General features: G+C 38.3%; 1 long non-coding RNA gene across 1 annotated transcript; it reads left to right on the top strand.

Annotated features, from left to right (window-relative positions):
- Positions 1-1,160: 1,160 nt before the first annotated feature.
- On the top strand, positions 1,161-20,924 carry LOC116444804. The gene is made up of 3 exons (XR_004240529.1): positions 1,161-1,286; positions 13,417-13,630; positions 16,619-20,924. It is a non-coding gene; the product is annotated as an uncharacterized LOC116444804 (long non-coding RNA).
- Positions 20,925-21,200: the final 276 nt, after the last annotated feature.

The raw sequence follows: 21,200 nt of genomic DNA, 5'->3' as shown, positions 1-21,200 counted from the left end.
ATCATCATCATCATCACACCAACCATTCCTCACTGAATAACATAAATCAAAGATAATTATTCCAGAAAAAAAATTTCAAAAAGGGTGGTAGAACAGATATGCTTTTAGGAGAGGGAGAAACTTATTCAGATGATTGTTCTTATCTAATAAGAACAGTAATGCAGGCAATGCAAGTGAGTAGGTTGGAAAATTTTGGTGGAAGAGATAATTCCCAATGCAAGACCAATGATTTATTTAAATAGTTGCAAAATGAGTAGAGTCAGAAGGATCTCCAGTCCCAGGAGATACACAAAGACTGTGGCGGCTGATGAGCTGGAAAGCATCTTGGCAGAAAAGGTCCTTGGGGTACAGGTGGACTCTGTGTTGATGGGAACCAGCAGGCAAAGCACACCAGCAATCCTCTGGGCTCAGTTAGGAGGAGTGCTGCCAGCATGTCGCATGGGCTGGTCCTTCCCCACACACCTGAAGTGCTGTGTCCAGTTCTGGGCTCCCCAGTACAGGAGAGACATGGGCATACTGGGGAGAGTCCAGCAAAGGGCCTCTCAAATGATTAAGAGACTGGAGTATATCTCCTATGAAAAAAGACTGAGGCAGCTGTGACTGTTCAGCCTCGAGAAGAGAAGATTCGGAGGAAACATTAATTTTTTCACTGTGGGGGTGACCAAGCATTGGGACAGGATGTCCAGGGAAGTTTTTGAGTCACCATCCTTCGAGATATTAAAAACCTCTCTGAACATGTTCCCAGAGAGGTATCCTAAAGTCTTTCCAATTCATGAGGGAGAACTCTCTTCCCTTAATTAAGGTACTGCTGGCAAACAGTTGACATGATTGTTAAAGAAGGATTGAGCCTGTAGGATATCAACCTGGTACAGAAAAACAGAGAATTTACTCAGCCAGCCAAAGCTGCTTTTGTAGGAGGGATTTATTGTTTGACTACATTGCAGGAAACAATCAAATACAAGAACGAATGGAATCAGGGAAAAAAACCCAGTAATTAGAACAAGTAAATTTAATATCTTAATTAAAGCTGCCTGCCACTATTGTAAATGGTCCAACAAAGCATTCAGAGATGAAGCAACTAGACAGAAGAGAAGAGGGCATAATTTTGCATGTATTTCTGGGTTCAGTTCCAGTTCTTTAGAGAACGAAGGCTATTTGAACATGTTCCTTTCCATGTGAGTCCTTTGAATGCTCTCCTTCATCCTACCAGCAAGAACATGTCCCTCCTATTTCAGGATCAGTGCAACTACTGATGGCAGACTGACACAAGGGTAGGACATTTGCTGGTGAGTCATTTAGGTTTTTGTGAGATGCCAGGTAAATATTTTCTTTGATGTATGCACTACAGGTAAAGATTATGTGCTCTTTTGTGCATCAGAGCTAGTGATTGGTAAAAAATACTTTGGATGTGTTAGCACAGAAAAAGTGGGTTCTCAAATAAAAGTTAAGTGTTGGGAGAAATCTGTATGTGTTTAGATTTTCCATATATAAAATAACTATGTTTGCAATGGAACAAAGTTATAATCATTGAGTATGATTGAGAAGTTACGAGCAAGAAAGCCAGGAAAACAAACTGCTGCTTTTCCTTAAAATCAATATAAAGGCAAAGAGAAGAAAGTACAGTTTGATTTTCTGCCACATTATTTTCATACATCACTTGAGCAATTAATTTTATTTGATTTTTTTTACCTAACTTATTATGCCCACTTGTATTGACATTAAACTGCTTCTAAGGTTTAGGCATCCAAAGCAAGCCATTTGGCAAAGCTTTTGAGAAGTCCTCTGTTAACAAAATCACTACTGATGCTGGAATGAAGCTAACTAGCAGTGGCGGAGCTGATGGGTTGCCATCATGTCTGAGAATGCTGTAGTTAACTACTTCAGTCAAACACACTGACTATATCCAAGTAATAACTTGGATCCAGGAAAACACCATGTATCTATCAGTCTTTTCATCCAGCACCAGTTCAGTAAGCTAAATCAGTATCTCTAGAGGTTTTCATTCCATCTGGGCAACTCTTTGTAAAGATGACTGGTTAATTCTTGCAACAAGCCACAAACCGGTGCATTCACTGAAGCTTGTAAAACCAGCCTAAAAATAGTTCCCAGTTCCAAAATTTAAAAGGATTCCAGAAAGAAATTATGGGGTTTTGGCTTTGGAGATCCGATAGAAGTTGAAGCATGGTCTCTCTGGGCATTAAAACATCTGAAGCAATGACAAATCAGCACTTTATTTAACAGACTTTGAAACCAGCACTTAGGTCAGGAAACTTCCAGGAGCAAATCTTACATTTTAACGGGTACATGGAACTTTCCCATTAATTTAACTGAAGTCATAATTTTGTTATAGGAGTCAGTAGATGAAGTCTGACACACAGCTGAGTGGCAAGGTGAACAGACTAGACTGGTTTTGGGGGTGTTTTTTTGCTTGGTTTGTTTTCATTCAGGGTTAAAGACCTGTGCAAAACAACCAGCAGTCTGTATAGTAATTTCTATCAACACCAAGCAGACTTTCAACCCTACCTGAATTTGATGCTGTTTGTGCTTCCTCTTGCATTGGTCTAAGCAACAATGCAGGAGTTAAAGCAACAAAGCATGAAAGTGTGTCCAGCCATCAATAGAAAAATCTCTCCTAAGAGAAATTATTAATTTCCCTTTAAAGGCAGGTAAAAGCCATTTTCTGCCCTTCCCAGGTTTATACAAAGTTTCCAAGGAAACCAACTCTGGAAATACTTTCACAGTATCGCCATGTGCTGTGATATTCTTAAACTTTGGCGCATATTTCAGGTTTTGAAGAGTTATGGCTGAAAGCAAGGGTCTGTCTCGCTCCCTCATAAACATCCATCTCCATCCCAAAACTCTCCCATCGTGACAGGGATGAGAGGCCCATGCAAGAGGAATGGAACACCTCTCCTCTAAGGAAAGGCAGTGAGAGAGCTCGGGTTCAGCCTGGGGAAGAGAAGGCTCCAGGAATACCTTGTTGCAGCCTAAAGGAACTTACAAGAAATATAGGGGCAGATTTTTTAAGAGGCCCTGTAGGGGTAGGACAGGGAAGAATGGTTTTAAGCTAGAAGAAAATACATTCAGGCTATATATAAGGAGGAAATTTTATACAATAAGGGTGTTGAAAGACTGGAACAGGTTGCTCAGAAAGATTGTAGGTGACTCATCCCTGGAAATATTCAGTGTTATGTTGGACAGGTCTCTGATCAACCAGATCCAGTCGATGATGCCCCTGCTCACTGCAGGAGGTTGGACTAGATGACCTTTAAGTGTCTCTTCCAACTCAAAACATCCTATGATTTCCTGATAAGTGATAGCTTCCTGCTGAAAAGAGCAGAACCAAGAGGAAAGCAGGACAGCAAAAGGAGGATGAAGGCCAGCCATGGAGATACACAAGAAGCTATTGCCTCCCACAATGGTTGTTGTTGTTTTGTTTTGCATAACTTCATAAACACATCATGTCTTTCATGCGTCATGACACGTCTCCATGTACCTTCACAACAGCAAAATGCTTGAAATTGGAGGAGTCCGTAGGGCACAGTTCCTATGCTGTCTACAAAGCAGTGAGCCCCTATCTCAATACTGGGACATGGCCATGCTAATATTGATTGTGGTAAAGGAATTATAAGTATGCTACCATCCCATATTTCCAGCATGAGAGTTCATATGAGGAGTACTTAAAAGTTTCTTCATCCAAATAATTGAGCTGTAAACGTGACGTAATATTGAGTAAACTCTCAGAAAGATCAGTGAGGGTTTTATCTGTGCCTTAAAGCTGATCATCTTCCAATAGCGTGACAAAGTACAGCTAATACTCTACAAATCAATTTATAAACAGCACTTTTGCTATTTTTATAAGAGTATTATTTTAAGCACCCTTAGGATTACACTAACATTTTCAGAGAGCACATTTCTAAGTATCTTCAGAAACTGCTTTACAGCCATTATGCATTTATTTTATTAAATAGTTTGTCTGCACTTAACACTCTGTGCAACCAGCTTGTAAAATGTATCATTTGCTCTCTTCATACTGCTGTGGTGTCTCTGCAGTGGTGTTTTCTCTGAATTAGAGTAAGGGCGGACTGCTGCCCATGGCTACCTACTGCCAGTGGAAAAGGTGGAGAAAGAAAGCGGGATGAGTATGATCCTGAGGTGCGTCTGAGGTCTTGCTCTATTTTCATTGAGAAAGTTGCTGAGAAATGAGAAAATCTTCACATCAGCAAAACAGCAGCAGATGATAACAGGCAAAGGGGCCAGGTTTGCTGATCCTAAAAGGTGCTGTTGTGTAGGGAGTAAGTAAAATGTCCTTATGTTATCTATATTTTGCTCCTGGTACATTTTCCCATTACTTGTTCATATTAGAATATATACCAAATACCTACTCTGGGTAAATTACAAAACTCCGTAGGACATTGAGGTTTGGCAAAAAAAAGTAGTTTGGAGATATGTTTGGCATAGACAGGAAATTTGACACTTCAGGCCAGAGTCTAAAGAACAAGCAGTTTTATTAATTTATTTTTCTAAATTTTTATTGTATTGTGTCTCTGAAGGATAGCTTTGATGTATAAGGACGTGCTTGTAGGCATGAAAAGGATCTGGATTTGAATCCTTTCAATGATTGAATTCAGTGATGGAACTGAGATCAGGATGGTGATGTTCAGAGCAGGAGAAGAATTATTTCAAAGTCGGGATGACACTGAGTTCTCAGTTATGTCAGTTATGTCAATGAAGTAGATTTTCATCAAAAATAAGAACTCAGAAAACCTAAGGCCCATATGGATTGTTTCAGATTCCAAAACCTGAAAACAGCCAAGACATGCAGCAAGGTCTGTCTCCAGCAAGAAATAAGCTCCCTGTCAGGCCTGCATTCTCTGAAGGCTTGGGACATTTGTCCCCATGATGGTTCCACCAACCATGAAGAGGCAGCAGCAGGGTCCCTGCTCCATGTGAGCTGACTTCTACTCATTATTCCCACTCAAAACAGGGACATTATTCTTTCCAGACTCTGTGAAGGACAGTGAAAATGGCTTTTCTTCACTGTGTTCACTGATGCAGGGTTTGACATGAGCCTAGCTCTTTGTATTTTATTACTGTTCAGCTGTTTTATTTATAACAGCAGTAATTAGCTGAGATCATGTAATTGCAGCTGCTTAAAACTACTTAGTGCTTCTACACCATGACTTCCCACACCATGCAGGCATCCCACCTCCTGATATAAATCTTTTACTGACTTGATAAGTGAAGCTATTTCCCTTCTCGTCGGCTTGCCATCTGTGAACAGGAGGCAAAGGGAGCTGACAGTAGCACAAAGCCTGTCAGTTCCCTCAGAGAGCCACTCAGAGGCCATTTCAGAGTGCCACAGTGCATAGTTTGTCATCTCAGTTGTTGTCCTGCTCCTACCTCTGCCTGTCATGATCTCCCCAGATGACTCACTCTTGCTACACAGAAAGATGCTTGCAGCAGTGAAATGAGAATTCCCCTTAAAAAGTGTTTTTGGTTTACCTTTAAGTTAGTCTCCTGAGTGCTGAGAACGGGAACTGGTAGCATCTCCTGTGCTTCAGTAGCAGACCACAACTGATCTGCAGGCCACTCTTGCAAATACCATACTGGCCATTGCAGCTGCTGCCCTCATTGCCTGTACAGGGTCACCCATTCAATAGTGAGCCCTGGCTGACCTTACTGACCATCTGGTAAGCCAAAGAAGCAGGGACACCTTTGGGACATGGGACAACCACCTGTGGCTGCAAAACACATAGAATCACAAAATCATGGTATGTTTGGGTTGGAAGGGACCTTCAAAGATCATCTAGTCCTGCAATGAGCAGGGACATGGTTAAATAATCTGGTTGCTCAGAGTGCTGTCCAACATAATGTTGGATGTTTCCAGGGATGAGTCATCTATATCCACTCTGGGCAACCTGTTCCAGTTTTGCAATGCTCTCATTGTAAAAAATTCTTCCTTGCATATAGTCTGAATCAACTCTCTTCTAGTTTAAAACCATTCTTCCTTGTCCTATCCCTACAGGCCCTCTTAAAGAATCTGTCTTTACTCAGGGTTTTTCTTGGCTCAGGAAACATCCCTGTACACCACAATTCTCTGCTGTGCTGCAGGATGTACCTTAGTACCTTAAGGATGACCCATCTTCCCTTTTTCCCAGCATTAGCTCAGGTTTACCTGTCCTCAAGGACGTCCATTCCCTCCTAATAGCTTTAGGGAAATATTTTTTTTTGCTTTTTATCTGTTTGTTCTATAAAGGCATCTACATGATTGTGTAACTGTTGTGGTTATAAAACAGTTCCCAATTTGACAAAACTGCAGGGATGGTTAGTAATACCATTCTAGGTAATGTTTGTCAATAATATGCCAAATATGGGCAATAAATTAGAACTATTTAAAACCATAGCAAAGATTCATTATTACGAGGATAATTTGTGATCATCACTACAAAATAATTGCTTTTCAGTATGAACAGAACAAGAGTAATCCTTTCTTCATGTCACTGGAAGTGTAAAACCGCTTGATTTGATTTCCCCTTGGTACTCTATTGCTTCATTTGGTACTCAGCCTTGCAAACCTGCTGTAATATCCAAAAGCAGAACTGGGCCTGTGTATTGTGTAATAGTCAGCACACTTGTATGACCTGCTATTCCTGTGAGAGGCAAACCAATAACCCAGAGTACAGCATTCCCTCCAGGATGCAATAAAGTCTACTTAACTAAAGCATTAGAGCATATTAGTGTTACTTAGTTATTAGAAGTGAAGAGTTTCTTAATCAAAAACGACCAGAATAAAGAGGAGGCTGAATAAAGTACATGATCCATAGCCATTTTCCTGTCTGCATGAGAAAATATCTCAAAATGGAAGTATTTGTTTTAATTTTTCAAAGCAGGGTGTTTAGTAATTATATAGTTAAGGGGAAAAAGGAAAATTTATATTTTGTCATGAAATAACTTTTGCTACCAGGCAATTTCAAGACATTTTCTTTCTCTTCTTTGAAAAGAAGGCAAATATAATAGATTTGGACAAAAGTGAATATGAAAGTTAAAAAAACATGGTGAAAAAATGGATTTTCCCAAATAAGAAACATTAGTCAGGCTACGATTGTTTTCCTTGGGATGAAATGTAAGAACTATAATTTTTTTTCATAAACTCTTTGTTAGGTCACAACCTAATAATTTCAAACATTTAGTTTGAAACCACAGCATTTTGGTTTGACCTTTTTATTCTTTGAAACAAAAATGATTGAGGATCATAGGAAGAAAATAAGTGCAAACATGAAAACAAAAATTCTGTTTTCATTCTGAAAATGTCAGGGGATCTTTAGTCAATTTCTAAATGCTTTCCAATCTTTTGAAAAATGAAGACTTTTTCAAAAAGCCTGGCCCATTCCCATGCAACACATCATAATTACTCAATAAGAAAAAAAAGCTTATTATAAAAAGCTTATTATAAAAAGAAATTCCCAGTCAGCAGCTGAAAATGAAACAGGCTATAAAAACCAATAAATCAGAGACTATGAGATCGTAATTTAAGTATTAATATAAAGCAATGGATTAGTTGAGATCAGCTGCTTGTCAGTAAATGTGTGGTTTACAAGTGAACTAATTTTATTTTCATTTTTCATGTTTTACAAATATTGTACATACAATAACTGAACGAGCCAAAGGTGAACTTCTGTCTCTCAAGAAAAGAATCCTTAAGCAAGGTGATACAGGTTGATAATAGGATCCAAAGCTTGTGCAATTACCTCTAACTGGACCCTGTGCCACTGATTGCCACCCTCTGGGATCTGCTGGTCAGCCAGTTCTCCATCCACCTCACTGCCCACTTACCCAGCCCATACTTCCTGAGTTTGCCTGTGAGGATGTCGTGAGAGAAAGCCTTGCTGAAGTCGAGGTGGACAGTATCCACTGCTCTGCCCTCATCCATGCAGGTAGTTTTTTCATCATGGAAGGCAACCAGATTGGTCAGGCAAGATTTACTTTTAATGAACTCATGCTGACTGCCCTGATCACATTCTTGTCATCCATGTGGACAGCGACATCCTCCAGAATAAGGTGCTTCATTACCTTTCCAGGGATTGAGGTGGTTGGTTGGTCAGTAGTTCCCTGGGTCCTCCTTGACGTTTTTGAAGACTGGGGTGATGTTTGCTTTCTTCCAGCCCTCGGGAATGTCTCCTGATTGCCACAACCTTTCAAGATGATCATGAGCTGCCTTGCAATGGTGTCTGTCAGCTCTCGGCACTTGTGGATGCATCCCATCAGGGCCCAGTGAATGTGAGTGTGCCTAGGTATGTGTGAATGCTGAGTTTGCCTAGGTATGCTCTAACCAAATCTTCACTGACCAAGGAAAAGTTCCCATAGTCTAGATGCACACAAATGTGACAGAAGATTCAGCCAGCAGAACAGAGTGTAAAAACAAATGCCCCAAGGGGAACACAGGGCTACATGCACAAAAAGTTTGCATGTTCTGTACTTTATTATTGTGAGAAAATTTAAGATAACTGAACACTTTATGCATTATCTGAGCAGTTCATGAATTAATTCACACAGAATGCATGCCCAGCCATGAGCAATTTATTGTCAAAATCAGTTCAGTGGTGCACAAGAAAACAGGCTTGAAGGAGCTTGCCAGACAGCTGGGCTTTATAATAGTGATTGAAACACATAAGGAGGAATGGAAAAGTCAGCAGGGTAATGGGAGAAGAAGCAAATTAATATGCAACTGGGAGAAAGAAGAACAAAAGGGAAAGTATTATTACAGAAGCAAAGTACACTGCAAAAGTCACTCCTATTGAAAGATTGGGCTTTCCATTGGAATTCAGAAACCATGAATTTAGAGATCATTGCTAAGTCCAGAAAATATTTAGGAGCAGCTTTTTTGTTACAGTTCATATTAGTCTGGGGTAATTTTCAGAGTTTACTATAAACAGCTGATACTCTAATTAGTGAAGTTAACAAGGAGGTTCAAAGCAAGAGTTTGAGGATACAAATTACATTTAGTCCCTTGATAATTAAATTGTTCTGCTAATTGAAATCACCCAAGAGGCAACAAAATTCCATGAGCGTTCAATTTTCCACAACCTCAGCACTATGATCTCAGAGATGGCACTACCCATAATGAGTAAAAACTCCTAGAACACACATATGTCCTGCAGAGTTGTAGTAATCTACAAGTCTAAGGTGTTCCCTTTCTCTGCACATCTTGTGCCCATAGCGAATGCTTATAGAAGAAAGAAAATGAGAGAATCAAAGAAAATTACTTGATTGATGGGTCTGTAAGACTGATAGGCAGAGCAATTACTTTCTAGAGAGAAGGAGATCCTGGGTTCTTGTATTCCCTCAGATAATTTCTGTGTGGTCTGTATGGATCCTTACTGAGTAATACAGAAAAGCAAAATGCAAGAGAAGTTCTCTTGGTTAGTGTGTGAGTGTCTATGGGGTTCTGTCCCTAAGAGTGTTCTATATTTTTTGCATCAGACTTTCCTAGTGACTCATTACAACACAAGCAGAAATCATTTAAGGATAGAAATAAGGTGCTTCAATTTGTACAAAACTATTAAAATTAAAAGTATTGAAATACCCTCCCCCCCCACTACTTCACAAGAAGTTCTGAGACTGAGATCCTGAAGAAGTAAGCTATTGATGTTTTTTATATGTGCTTTGGAATTTACATCAGTTAAAAGTAAATAAATACACAATTAAGAAATTAAGAAATAAAATTCCTAGCAGTTATAAAGCACTTCATATTCCTCAAAGCACTCTAGATTCATTAAATACATTACCTAATTACTTCCTCCACAAGCCAGTCTAAGAGACTTCACCTCATGCTGTGCACTGAGAAACCGTTGCTTGATTTAAGGTATATGTTTACTGCACTTAATTTTTATCATTTTGTCACCAAACACAACCAATCCTTTGATGATTTCAGTTATGCATGGCTATTTGCTTACATAATAATTCCTTAAATGCCACTGACATCAGCCACTTTAAAGTCAGTAAAACTACTAATATAGTTTACTGTTATATTTTTGCAGATATTGTTACTAATTTTCCTTGTTGTGCATTTAAAAAGGGTGTTCACAGGGGTCCGCCCTCCAGGATATCCTCCCACCTGATCAGTACTATCCAAGCAATGAAAATACAGTCAGACTTTTCTATCTTCTAAAATGCTTAGCACATATCCATGATAGTCCATCCGTCAGACTTACCCAAAACCTCTGCAGCTGGGTCTTGCAGCAATGTACAAACTGGAGATTTTTTAAAAAAATTTATTTGTTTTGTTGTTTTTTAAAGGCAAATTTGGAGTTTTTCAGGATGCAATGGTACAGTGTGCTAGATAATGTCAAGGAGATTCCCTTTCCCAAAAAATGTTGGACCTGATGATCTTTCAAGGTCCATTTTCGGCTGGACTGTTTTACAGTTCTGTGAAACCTGACTGACATTGAAGAGATTTAAAAGAAACAAGGATTTTACTGCCAGAAAGCCAGGATGAGATTAAGGCACTTCTGCAGAGTCTTTAGCATTTTGAATACGAAAATAAAGCTGTATGAAAAGACTACTCCTGATTTCACCATTAATAAATTTTCTTCTATAATATGTTGAGATTCTGAAAAGGTATGTGGAAAAGAAAATATAAATACATCTTCTTCAAGATGTTTCTTTCCTCAGGAATATTGTATCTAACTGAAGCAAGTACTGAGCATCACCTTATGCATCATTCAGATGGGACACTAAGAATGCTGAAAATATAAGGGTCAACTGCAATTTGCAGAGGATGAGTATTTTTAGGGGGGAATAATCTAATTTCTTCTGAAATTCAACATTTCTTTCAAAAAAGAATGCAAACCATGAAACAAGAATGTGAGATAAAAATGCAAAGATACAACTAAAATAAGCAGCCCCGCACTTTGAATTTCGCATTGTCTTAATTCATCCCACAATATGCATTCAAAAAAACCAATCTGTTTTTTAGAAATTATAGAGGAGATAAGGAGTTGGCCATTCTAAGTCTTTATTCTCTAACCCCTAACAGCAAAGACTGTGCTTTGCAGAAGAGCAGCTTACCTCAGGGGATGCCTTTTTTTGCACCAAGAACTTTTCCGAAAAAGACAACATAAACACATCCTGGATTTTGTATAGACAACACAGTGCTGCTTGCTCTGTGACAGGAACTCTCTGGTTTTGCAGAGTCCTTTAGATGTCTGTACGTAAAACCATGGGGATCCTGGTAGACCTGAGGGATTCCCAGAAGAATGGAGAGGTGACAGCATATAAATCAACCACTATGTGGTCCAGCCGCTGTGTTAAGGTGACTTTTAAAGGACTAAAGGACACTGAGGGCAGATTTAAGAAATGCAAACAGATGACATCCACTCCCATACGTGGCACTGTTGCAGACAAAAAAGCACTTACACATGACCTGTGGGAAAATTGTATCAGCTATGAGTTCCCTGAGCAGCTATGAATTTCACTCTGATCAAGCGTCTCATTTTTGGCATTTCATTAGCACATGTTTCATGTTTTCCCAATCAGGAACTCTGGGGTATTATCCCAGTGTTTGTTAAAGGTATGGGAAACTCTTTAAAACACATTTATTAGAATAAAAGGGCTTGCATTTTATTACCAAGACATATAACGTGGAAAATTAAAAAAAAATCAATATCTCTTACCATATAAATTACAGTTACATTGCTAGAAAGGTAACAAAACAGCAGCAGAAAAGAAAATCTGACCAGAAATTATGAGTTTGGGGTTGAAAATGCTTTTTTTCCAAAGCACTCAGATTCTGACATGGAGCAGTAAAACTGGTATGAAAATTTAATTAGAATTGAGTACCAAAGGATAAAATTAGAATAAAATTGACTTCAAGAGATAAACTTCTAAATTATTTCTAGTGGAAAATACGGGATGGAGTGCCTCTTAAAAAAAATAAGACTTATTTAAAATGGGAAATTACATACTAATTACTTCCTAATTGGAATTCTTAAATCTTGAGCTTATAATAATTAAAAAAAAATACAATTAAGGTTTTAGTTTAGAAACAAATTTTAAAAATCAGTTCTTTTCCAGGGCAGATTTTTTATTTTTCATTTTATAAAACAATCTGACCTGTGGTTTTAAACCTTTAACTCTTTAAAGGAATTTTTTTGGCACAAAAGATAATCTCTTTCAAGACCATTAACATTTATTTTCATTTCTCCCATGCAAGCACTAGCAGTTAGCAAAGAGACTTACTGTTAGCAAAGCACCTTTTTTCACAGTCCTACTGTGAAAATTAATCTGGGATCCCAACTCCCACCCTAGATGAGCTAAAGGTGAGTCACATATTTCCAAGCTTGATTCTGTCTCTTACACAGTGTGGTTTTCTGTCCAAGGCTATCTGAACAAAGGCTGTTGTTCCATCAAGCAAAATATTCTCAACTCAGCCATGGTTAAAGCTGTATATGGGTCTATTTCTGCAGCATATTCCAAGTCAACTCAGTTCAACTCAGAGGTAACCCATAATGGATCCCAGTCAATTCTAATGTCTGGAATGTGGTGCTGCAGGAGCTGTTCTGCATGTGCATTAGTCAGTCCTGCCACAGGGGACCTGATCTTCATGGCAGAGGCAGAGTAGACAGTGGGGAGCAAAAGGATGTTCAACTCAGAGAGCTTAATTTGCATTAGTCTGCATAATTAGCATGCTTGACAACTGCACTGCTTACTCAGAACCAGGCAGCAAACCTGCTATTTTACTCCCTCTCCTAACTCAGTCCAGCACAAGTGATGCAAGATAACAAAAAAATTTTCTTTTAAATCTGGATTTTTTGACAGAAAAAGGATGGGCAATGGCTACACCTGCATTTGTCCTCAGTTATCCCAGGGTAAGGGGCACCATAAACACCGGTGAAAGGATGGCAGTGAACAACTAGGGCAGGATGTCAGGGCTGATAGTTATTCTAACTTAATGACAGCCAGAACACAGTCACTACTGTGACTACAATCAGTGATCACAGCTAAATTAAATTTCTTTGGGCAGAGAGAAGCAATGGAAAAATTTAATTATAATGGGTCAAGTCAAACAGCTTTCTTGTTCTGTAATCAATTTCTGATAACAGCTAGTAGGGAAGAATCCAAGAACTAAGCAAATATACGGCAATATTTTCCCAGAAAACCTTCTCAGTCTTCAACGACTTGTAATTAAATGACTTCTGGACATAAACCTGTTGACTTTGCACCTAAGAACCACTGATGTATTTTTCTTCTGCAAAAATCATGAGCTGCTTTTAGCAACCATGTAAAATTTTAACATCCTCAAACAATGACAATTGTACAAAACTTAACTAGTTGTTGGGTGAAGAAGCATCTCTTTCTGTTTGTTCTCATAATTCTCCCCAAATTAAACTTGTTGCGACTGTGTTCTTTTGACAGAAGCAACAGTGCAGAGTCACTTTGTATTCACCTGGCATGCCTGATTTTAGAGACTCCAGTCATGTCACCCAGAGTCATGTCTTTTCAAAGCTGAGGAGTCAAAGCTTATTCATCCAGAAAACTACTGTGATGCTTCCAGACTTCTGATCACCTTTTACCGTATCAATTGTGGGGAAAAAAAGCAGAGGAAGGAACAACACATCATATTGACAATGTAAGTTCATAATTTATAACAGCATAAAGGTGTTATTCATTTTTCTTCTCTATTTCTTTCCTAGTGATTCCCAACATTGTTTTTATTTATTTTTTAATTTTATATACTATTATTTTTATTATAGTTGTTGTATTATTATTATTAATAATAATATAATGTATGTAATGTATGTAGCTAGTTATTCAGATCAGCCAAATGGCCTTTAAACAATTTTTTAAGTCACAGTGGTAAAGTTTATCTGAATCCAATGGCAACGAGGTTAACCACAGAAAACCAGAAATAATTAAAGCCCTTTCTGGTTAGCCCAGGAAATTTTATATTCCTGCTGATGGTGAGCAGTAGACAAAATAAAGAGCACTGTGGGCAGCTACCTTTTAGAAGGAACAGGCTATATCATACATGGATAAGTTTGTAGAAAGCCTTGTGTATCTGCAAGGTCCTGAAAAGGAATAAATATATTCCTTGCTCTCCTGTGTGGGCTACAAGCACTGTGGGTGACAGAAGCCTGGAGAGTTGGATCTCGTGGCTGTTGTTTTCTTTAGAAGGGCACAGAGTCAGAAAAGGGATGATAACAGCCATGCTTCACACTGACAGCTCCCTGGGTACAGAACAGACACAGACAAGGGACTGGGAAGACAATCACCTCTCAGACAACAGAAGAAAATCTATGCAAGGATTTTCACATAAATATTCCTTTGCAAAAGTATCCTCCCATGACTTCTAGCTTAACACGGAATGATAGATCTGAAAGTCCCTCGCCATCCTTGAGACACACTAAATATGTCTTTGCATTTGTATCTTGGCCAGAAAAAAAATAGGCCTGACCCTGAGAGACAGCAGGAAGGAAGAGAAAATAAAGGTGGGATCCATATTACCTAAAATCTGAGTGCTAGAGATTGTCATTTATGCTAGAGAAACACTTTTCCCCTGGTCTTGGACTCTTCTCTCAGTAGTGGAAAGATGACCCAAACCAGTTCAAAGATTCCTCCACGGACAGTGCAGAAAGTCTCAATAACTACCCCAGGCTACAGTGATATTTAGTTACATTTAGATGAGATGACTTCTTGATGGATCTTGATTTTTCAATGGAGAGGTTTCTATAACAGTGACATAATATGTTTTTGACCATTTGCTGTATTCACTCTGCTGATCTTCCCTAAAACACGTGTCACTCACAAATTCAGCAGAAGATGGGTACTTGATTTCAGTCGCACTTTCAGGGGACTAAAATGACCCCTGTCCTTACCATGTGCCAAGTCTGGAAAGATGGAAAGCAATAACTATGGCATAATAAAGTAATGAAAATACAATTTCATTGACAGAATCTGCATTTAAAATAAAAACATGTAAGAACCTTATGGATGCAATATTAGTTACACCTTATGATGGCAATTTCTTAATGTTTCATTATGTTTCCTTGACCCACAGGCATTTGCAAATGCCTGCAAAAATTCAGGCTCATTTTGAGACTGAAAACCCTCCTAAACTTTATGCTATAAAGATTGTTTTCTCTTTTTGCAATTGGTATGAAAAATATTTGTCTACTTACATTGGCAGCAAAGATCCCGTCAGTGGGACCCACATGCTCCATTGCTAATAAAGATTTGGGACTGTGGAACTGACAGGAAGGTGTACTTGGACTTAAAATGGATAAATACATGGGTCATCTACCAGCAGTAAAAAATGAAGAAAAACATGCATATTCACAGTTAGGAAGACAGAAAATTAATAAATAGCGGCTGGTAAGTAAACATGTGGATACCATATTTCAAAGAATTTTAAAGTTCCTCAAAAGAAGTGCTAAAACCCAAATCAAAGCAAATTAAAAAACCAAACCCTTAATAAATAATGCAGTTTAGTTTCAAGTATAGCACACAATTCTAGCCTGTAAAGAATCCCAAAACTTATTGTTTGTTTTAGGCCTGAAAGAGAATATATGAAGGAACAGCACCAGGAACACAGAGAGGGAAAACCTAAGAAAAGCATAAGTTGACATATTCTATCAAGAAAAGTCTGGAAGAAAAGCCTCCCTAGGGGACAAGGGCTTCATTTTTTAGTAGTGCATGCTAGTGTGAATTAGGAACAGGAACTAAAATGCTGTGAAATCAATGTAATTAAAATATTTTGCCCAGGGGTTGAGAAGAGTATCATGGAGGAGAAAGCTGTATTCCTTTTAGACAGGAATGCATGCATGTGTTTATGTGTCATCAATAGCACTCCTACTTTTACCATGCAAATAGTTTTCATCATCATAAGCCCAGAATTCTGTCTGTCTGGCATATAGCTACAGCAGTGGGAAGAAGTAGGAGAAACAGGAAACTGTATGAGGTTAAACTCCTGAGGCATCAGCATGAGTTTTGTAAGCCCTAAATACCAGATAAAGCATATAGACACTACTTTAGGGTGTACCCATCCCTACACCAAAGAGACAAAACAGGCACAAAATGTGCTAAAAAACAGAGCCAAAAAACATCAGAAAGGCACATGAAACCATATGAACCCTCCAGTCTATGTTTAGGGCTGGGAGATTACTGGATAATCGAGAGATGTGACTCATGCAGTTATACTTACCCTCTTTTAGTCAGTCCTTTATCTCATCAAATAATCCATCAGAATTCAGGCTACCTGCCCAACAGCTACATCAACAGAAATCAGTCAATCAACTCCCTCAAAGGTGCATTCTGTCAAATTGCATTATTTTGCTGGGCACCAAACCGGGTTATGTGATGCTGTCCTCCTTTGGCGGACGATGTTGAAGATAATAGCAACAGACACCAAGCTACTTTTAACTTGGCAATGTTGAGGTGCTGATGGCTGCACCTCACAGGTAAGTCACAGGTAAGTGAATGAAGCTACATATGTGAAAGCATGATGGGTTTGGCTGAGGTAGAGTTAGTTTTCTTCACAAGGCTATTATGGGGCTGTGTTTTGGATTTGTGCTGAACACAGTGATGATAATACAGAGATGTTTTTGTTATTGCTGAGCAGGACTTACACAGAGACAAGGCTTTTTCTGCACCTTGTACTGTCATGCTGACAAAGAATTTGAAGATGCATGAGACACTGGGAGGGGACACAGCCTGGACAGCTGTCCCCAAGTGACCCAAGGGATATCCTGGACCATCTGACATCACGCTCAGTATATAAACTGAGGGGAAGAAGGAGGAAGGGGAGGACATTTGGAGTTATGGTGTTTGTCTTCTCAAGTAACCATTACATGTGACATGTCCTGGAGGTGGCTGAACACCTGCCTGCCCATGGGAAGAAGTGAATGAATTCCTTGTTTTGGTTTGCTTCCATTTGTGGCTTTTTCTCTACCTGTTAAATTGTCTTTATATCAACCCACAAGTGTTTTAGCTTTCACCCTTCTAATTCTCTCTCTGGTCTTGCTGCTGGGAGAGTAAACAAGCAGCTGTGTGGTGCTTGGTTGCTGGCTGGGGTTAAATCATGACAGAAAGACAAAGGGACTGGTTTAGAATTGCCACCACCTACTGAGTTATGGTTAATTTAATTTTATCCATTTTACTATATGATACATAAACCAGGACATAAATGGGATAAAGGTCCCAGCAATGTTTAAGCTTTAGAGGAGAGCAGTGTTCCACAAATGACATTGTGTAGACCATCACAGAGATAAGAGATGTCATATTTTTTGATAGAAAGTCATTGACTACAAAGAAAAGAGAATTCTATTCATGCATTGCAAGGGCTAGAAGGAATATTCTGTCCTTGCTGTGTTCCAAAAAATGCAAACCAGTTTTGTTGAAACTGAAAACATTGCTGAAGAAAAGCACCATGGCTCCAAATACACCATTCCAGTGTCTAGGTAGACTCTGCCAAACAGCTTTAAGATACTGAGTAGATTGCCTGCCAACTCCTGATTTCATGTGTACTTCAGGAAGACACAAACATAGAAAAGGGAATAGTTGTGGAATACCTTCTTTACAGCAAAAGCTTATTCGTATTCCCTGCAACTTGACATTCATTGTCTTTTAGAGCTAGGCCATATTCAAGCAGTTATAGTCAAAATCACAAACCAAGTCCTCAGGGCCACATCCTACTAAACTGAGACACTGGAAATATTAAGGAAGTTATCTTCTAAGCTGGGTAGTGTCCATTAAAGATCTTAGAGCAGTTTTCAGTTTTGGTCATCAAGTCCCTGCCTTTAAAAGGGTTTGGTTCGGCCCCACCAAACCAAAAAGGTTTTTCATGCATGCAGAGTCCTGGCCAATACTACTCAGCAGAGACAACTGCAACCTGCTCACTGATACTGGGATATCAGAGTCTAGATAAATTAAATTGGGAATTAAAATGAGTAGGAAGACTACTGCTTATACAGCTATTGTTATAGGGCTTTATTTGAGGTTATTTTCTTGCAAAAAATGTTTATTTTCTAGGTTCCCCAAGTCTTGCTGACAGCCAACAAGAATAGCAATCCTATTCTTGTTTTTTAATTTAATTTTTGGCTCAGTGTGAATTCATATAGTGTAAGGAGAATTGTCTTATATTTAACATGTAACATGACCACTATTTATTATTTTTCTTTTAATGTGATAAATGTAAATCACAGGTGCCTTGATAACAGAATGATTCTCTTTTGTGAGTTGCTTTCCTTGTTTAAAGGTATTTAATTAATCCTAGTAATTTTTAAAAGAAAAAAAAGGACCTACAACTCAACTAGATACAAGAAAGGCGAGCCAGAAATATGTGCATTTGCAGGCATGTGAATATGTGTGTAAAGAAGGGCAAAAAGCAGTAAACCCAAAACATTTAACCTCAAGTTTGTTGCTAATATAAAGCACTTTGCTATGCCATGAGAGATACATTTTTACATACCTTCATACACATTTTCAATACTGCTATAAGGTCTCCCTGGACTATTCTCTTCTCCAGGCTGGACAAACCCAACCTTCTCATCCACCAACATCGTCACTTCTTGCTCCATAGGGCTGCTCTCTCCTTTCAGCCTGAATTTGTCCTTATTTCACTCATTCTGATAGCTCATTCTTAGTCAGAATTCTTTTTTCTTTGATAAGTTTTGGACCCTTCCAAGAAATTAGTAATTTAAATCAAAAGAGATACTAGTGTTTTCTTTCCATTCAGATGGAAAGATACAAATGCAAAAGGACTTTAAAAGTCTTTGTCCAAATAGCCTTTTTTTCTCACCTGTTGTAGAAGAATCAGTTATGGCTGTACAAATCCCACTTCCATTAACCTTTTGAGTACTGTTCACATTCTTGTATGGTAATTCTCTTACACCATATGCCAAGGAACAGCTGACATATCCTTTAAAAGTCTCTTTTGCTTTATATTTTGACTCTTCTAATTAGTTTGCAGGTCAGATGACTGGAAATATTAGACTGAATCTTAATTTACAGTTTCAAAATTAATTCCCAGCCTAAAATGACTGTTTTCCATACTGCTAACCCTGTTCACTACCTAATGCTCAAAGGTTAGAGAGTAGACATAATTAAATATTAACAGTGATTTTTTTAAAAGCACTGCAGGGGACTGAGCTTAATTTCCCAGGGCTTTGCAAACCTTTACTTCAAGCTAAGAACTTTAACTTTTCTATCTACACAGTAGAAACATAATCTGGTGGTCATATACCTAGCAGTTGTTTTTGCTAACGTTAAATATCAGTATTTTTTATATTCTGTTCCTGACCTACACTTACAGGTGAGAGGCTGATTCCCATCCACTGATAGGCATAGCTCCACTTTTCACATCTCTGTAAATATGATCGATATCTAATCCCATGTGCCTGATGTAACAATGTTCCTCCTCATTGCCATAAGCATCCTGTCTACCTGTTACAGAAAAGAATAAAAAGCCCCATTAAAACATTTAGCAGATACCAAGGGAAAGGAAATTAGAGTGAACCTGGACAAACAACAGAAGAGTTTGAAGGCAGCAACTTATGATAGTAAAGGACTCACAGTGGTAAAAGACTCACAAAGGCAAGAAGGCAAAAACTATCACAGTAAAATATTAGAAGGAACCTTTTGAAAAATTAATCTTGTTTGCTTCCTTCAGTGTGTAAAACAAAACAACAATTTGTAGACATAGCTACTGTATAAGCTATGTTATAATTGGTCAGTTTGCCCAGTCACCCCACATATTTTGTGTCAATCAGCCCAGATATTTATAAATCTTGTCAGAATTTCAGCTTTCCCTTTACAAAAATAAACACAATTCCTGTGTCTGCTAATAGAAAATGTGTTTTGTACAGAAGGAAAGAGCTGCAGAAGATGAAAAAAAATATTATTTAAGATCATGTGCTTTTCCATATCATTCTACTCATATGATCAAGAGCAGGAGACAGATGATAAGAATTAATATGGAATAAGACTAATTAGAACAAAATTATTATTGCTTTTAATACGCATACACTAATGCTTAAACTTGCTAGCACTATGTGTATTAAGAATTTTTAGGAAGATCCATTTATCTTTTAGATATAATTTACAATAGCAATTACATAGAAATGCCAGTTAGCCTTCTGTAATTCAATTTTGGGAGTACTTATAATTTAGGATGCTACTAACACAGAGCTTCCTCCCCTTTGCCCTGTATGACACTGCATTACCTGATTTTCATTGATTTTAAAGTGTTTTACACCTGAAGAGGTTCTGTGTTTTTTTGTTTTACTTAATACATGAACTCCTGCTGCAGAAAAGCAGCCTTAATCCCACTGAAGTAATAGATAACAAATATTTTACAGGGATGAGCTATAAATGAGAAATTACTATTCTCTGGTATCTGTCTTATACAAGTTTAGTGTGTGTATTATGGATAGATCATACCACAGTTTTTTATTACTTTGTGTGACTTCTGTGGTTGTCCAGGCTATTTGGTGTACTAAAATAAAATTAAACATGTTGAGAAAGGAGATAATGCACAATTTTCTTTAAGAATCCAAATAAACTCAATGACAAGTGGTGTAGATTAAAGCAGGCCATTATCATAGTGTGCCAAGGTACTGAAAAGTCCTGCAAGTCCTTCATTTAGGAAGGGTTTTGTCAGAAAAGCACTCATAAGCACACATTTGCTTTGTATGGGCTCCAATGGGACTAAATTTGATAGAGGATAAGTGTTCCACTTTAACAATTAAACCAAGAACCAGAATGAAGGTGATCTCCAGAGACCCCTTTGGACTCCGTTTTTCTGTGATTCCGTAATATTGTCCAAGAAAGCTGAGGAGAGACCATTTATTGTTTGTGGACCTTTAAAGATTATTTCAATTGTTGTTATTTTTTTTCTATGAAAACGAGGCTAAACCACACAAAATCACCCATGAACTAATCCACACATTAATTTATAGAAACTTTGCTAAAAGATATTCACAGGCAGTGATCAATCAACCCACAGTGAAATAGGAAAAGGATTAGAGCACTCTACCTGCCTTGCACTCACCATGTGTATGCAATCAACTTTGGCTTGGAAATAGGCACCAACTTAAGACTTACCTTAGTCCAAGGCTGTTTCCAGAGGAAGTTAGTAGGATGAACCATAGATGCTGCAAATTCACTGAATTCCTTGCATGGTAGCTTCCTGGACATAAACCCCC

The sequence above is a fragment of the Corvus moneduloides genome, chromosome 5, assembly GCF_009650955.1.
Source record: "Corvus moneduloides isolate bCorMon1 chromosome 5, bCorMon1.pri, whole genome shotgun sequence".
In the NCBI taxonomy this organism is placed as follows: domain Eukaryota; kingdom Metazoa; phylum Chordata; class Aves; order Passeriformes; family Corvidae; genus Corvus; species Corvus moneduloides.
Note: the sequence above shows the minus strand (reverse complement) of the source record. Positions and strands in the feature narration are given on the sequence as shown.